Here is a 4,406-nt window from a genome sequence, read left to right as displayed (position 1 = left end):
TAGGACGGTAAAAGTGCTTGGATTTTCTTCAACAGTACCTTTTCTGATAGGAAAGTGAATCTATTTGGTATTTTGGGGGCACAACAGTTATAAATATTTTTCCAATAGTTTTCAAAAGCGCCGTGAAAAACAAAAGAAAAATTAAGGAAAAACGAGAATTTTTACGCAAAATCTGTTTTCTAGAAAATTGATTATGGTTTTTGGTGTAACTTTAAAACGAATGACTGTAGATACATGCAATTTTCACTGGTTGTTTATATTTCCATTTTCTATACATAATAAAATTTTCAAAATATTTTGATTTGTTTTGAGCTGTTTACGGATTATTTCAGTTTCCAATTTAATTAGTTTTTATTTCTATGAATGTCAATAAAACTATATTTGTTGAGGAAAAATACTTGAAAATTTCATACAAGGCTCCTACTATATTGTTACAATGACAGTTGAAAAATATTAAAAATACATAGGCACAAATATTTTTTATAAGCATTTGAAGTTGAAATGTTGACAAAATTTATCAAATTTAAAATTTAATAATTATTTTGTAGTTAAAAAATTATAAAATGTTCAACTTTTATATCTAAGGATTGAAAATTTAAAACAAGATTCCACATAAATATTTAACACTGTTACCAAAAATTCTAAGAAATACATAAACACAGTTTATTTTTTATGTTATTTTAAGTTCAAATTTGGACGAAATTACATATTAAAAAACCTGGAATAACTATTTTAGTTATTTGGTTGTGATTGTAAAATATTATTTGTGGGTACTTGAAACTTCTAAAGTATACTATTATATATCTATGATAGTATCATGGTTTGTTGTTGATGTATTACGCGTTACCTAATGGATATTGTGATATGATTAATTTGGAATTTATTATTGATAGGTACCTATTATAGGTAAATTTTTTTTAATACTATAGATAAGTATACCTATAATAGGTATGTCTAATACCTAGACTGACAAACTGTCTCCACTCAGAATCGTTTTTCTTAAACAGTGATATTATATCATTGAATTCAAATTTAATACTATCCATTAATAAGTGACCCACTTGTAACCTACTGTACAGCAGAGTGACATCCACTTATCCACATTTTTTTTTTTTTTGTCTGTGTACACGATAAGGAGTCGAAATAATGCTTTGTCTTTAAACCTCAATATATTGTTCGATGGGAAAGTGAATATTGTTGGTGCATTGAGGAGGTCAAAATTTAAAATTCCCAGTTATATTCAAAAGAATCGTGAAAAACAAAAGAAAAATTAAGAAAAAACGGGAATTTTTACGCAAAATCGTCTTTGGTTTTTGGTGTAACTTAAAAACTATTGACCGTAGCGATTTTCTTATTTTGTTGTAATCAAAAACTAATAATTATAGATACATGACAATTTCACTGAATGTTTATTTTATCAATTCTTATACTTGATTAAATTTTCAAAATATTTTGACTTGTTTTGAGCTGTTTACGGACAATTTCATATTTCATATTTCAATTTTTTTATTTTTTTTTTCTATGAATATCAATTAAGTTTTATCTGCTGGGAAAAAAGTGTAAAAATATAATACAATGCTCCTGATATATTGTTACAATAGTAGTTGAAAAAAATCAAAAATACATTAGCACAATTAGTTTTTATAAGCATTTAAAGATTGAACTTTGACAAAATTAACCAAATTTAAAATTGAATAATTATTTTGTGGTTAAAAATTTATAAAATATTCAACTTTTATATCTAAAGGTTGAAAATTTAAAATAAGATTCCACGTAAGTAGTTAATTCTGTTACCAAATATCTAAAAAATACATAAGCACAGTTTATTTTTATAGTTATTTTAAGTTTACATTGGTCGAAATTACATATCAAAAAACCTAGAATAACTATTTTAGTTATTTGGTTTTGATTGTATAATATTATTCGTGGGTACTTGAAACTTCTAAAGTATACCTACTATTATATATCTATGATAGTATCAAGGTTTTTTGTTGATGTATAACGCGTTATAAGTACCTAACGGATATTGTGATATGATTAATTTGGAATTTAATATAGGTCAATTTTTTTTTAATATCATAGATAAGTATATAATAAGTGTTATAGGTACCTAGACTGGCATACCGTCTCCGCTCAGAATCGTTTTTCTTATACAATGATATTACCTATATCATTGAACTCAAATTTATTACCATCCATTATACAGTGACCCACTTGTTACCTACTGTACAGCAGAGCGACATCCACTTGCCCACCTTTTTTTTTTATACTATTATTTACATAATTGTGTGATGGGTGTTAATTTGTTAAAGAGTGGGAGCGATGGGTAGTGGGATATTGTTTATTAGGCATGTTAAAGTAGCTAGGAGGGGGTTCAGGACTAATTTTAACTCGTTAAGAAAATTAGTGACGATTTCCAAAGGTTGATCGGATGATGGAGTGTTCGCTGTGGCTTATGAGGGTTTTTGTTTTGCGTTTAAGCTTAGCTCGTCATGCTACTTGTGAGAGGTGCAGGTGGAACAGCATGTGTTTGAATGTGTTGATGAACTGTTTTTGTTATTCCGGTTTTGGATTTGATGCGATTTAATATTTTTTCAAAGGTTTGGCATCCTTTATAATTAGTGATGTGGTTTCTCCCACAGTTTGCACATTTTGCTGGTTCCTCTAGTTTTTTTGTGTAATTATCGGTGTTATGTTCAGTTAAGAGTAGCTACTATATTAGCCTGTTGAAGTTAAAGAATAATAACACGCGCCTACCAAAAACATTAGACAACTGTAAAATGAAAAAAATATGGAACGGTCATTTTCTTAATCATTTGAATGAATATAATATGGTTATAATATTATGGTATTAAAGGTCAGGTAAAGGAAGAATTGGGTGAATCAACACATTCAACTATTCAAAAACAGTTACTAAACAAACTTCACATTGGAACTGGTCACTGGATATAATAGTTGGTAAGTAACTACAAAAAATGTTTGATTTTCCATCTGGTCATTCTAGGAGAAGGAAATGTAAAAATATGGCAATAAACATAACATTAAAATTATAAAATACCAAAGTTATTAAAAATATAAAAGATTCAATATGAAATTAAACTCCGGTTTTCTGATATAAGGTTGATATTAAAAATATTGACTATAATGAGTATATTTATAAATGCCTATTATTTAATAATACCCTGATTATTTTGTTTGGTTTTTATATGAAGGTAATTTAATTTCTGGTTTATAGAATCCAACTTATATTCCATTAACATGGAGACATTATAAATAAGAGCAATTGAAAATTTCATTTTGAATGTGGCATTTTTAGAAAACAAAGTCTTATATAGGTAGTTAATTATTTTATGATCATTATGTACTCCATCATTTTGATCTACAGTGTCTATTTTTATCTAAATATAATCTTGAAATCTCACAAAGAACAAAATAATACATTTTAATAAAAAAAAAAGGCGGGTAAGTCGTGGATGTCGCTCTGCTGTACAGTAGGTTACAAGTGGGTTACTGTAATGGATGGAATTAAATTTGAATCCAATGATATTATATCATTGTATACGAAAAACGATTCTGAACGGAGATGATTTGTCAGTCTAGGATATATTATTTTTAAAGAAAAACTTATGGAGAACCTTGTACCAAATTTTAAAAACTTAGTTATAAAAGAAAAAATTTTTACGATTTTTCAACCACTAAATTACTTGCAAATTTTCGCAATTTTGACATATTTCGTATAAATTTGAACTTTAAATGCTTATAAATAAAAATTGTGACAATGTATTCCTTTTATTTTGCAACTGCTATTGTAAAAATATGTTAGGAGCCTTGTATTAAATTTCCAAATCTTAGAATTAAAAAGAAAAACTTTTATGAATTTCTGTTTAAGATTATTTGAACATTGCCGTAATTTTTACGTATTTAGTCAAAATTTGAACTTTAAATGCTTATAAAAAAAAATTGTGCCTATGTATTTTTATAATTTTTGAATGGGAGTTAGAACAACATATGTGGACCCTTCTATTAAATTTTCAAGTATTTTGTCCCAGCTAATTTTTTTTTATCAACATTTATAAAAAAAAAATCAAAAAAAATCGATTATTTCAATTGCCTATAAATAGATTAAAAATTAGTGAAATATTTTGAAAATAAAACTATATAAAGAAAATGTCAATTTAAACAACTGGTAAAATTTTCAAGTGTCTACGACTCATACTTTTTGAATAATAACAAATATCAAAAATCGTTTGAGGCTAAACCGTTATTTAATGCGGTTTTGTAAAAATTTAAATTTCAAACACTCCTAAAAATTTTTTGTCTTAGTCCGGTTGAGTTTTTTTTACAGATATTTAAAGAAAAAAAATATGGAGAACCTTGTACCAAATTTTAAAAGCTTAGTTATAAAA

This window comes from Acyrthosiphon pisum, chromosome A2 (genome assembly GCF_005508785.2).
Source record: "Acyrthosiphon pisum isolate AL4f chromosome A2, pea_aphid_22Mar2018_4r6ur, whole genome shotgun sequence".
Taxonomy (NCBI): domain Eukaryota; kingdom Metazoa; phylum Arthropoda; class Insecta; order Hemiptera; family Aphididae; genus Acyrthosiphon; species Acyrthosiphon pisum.
Note: the sequence above shows the minus strand (reverse complement) of the source record.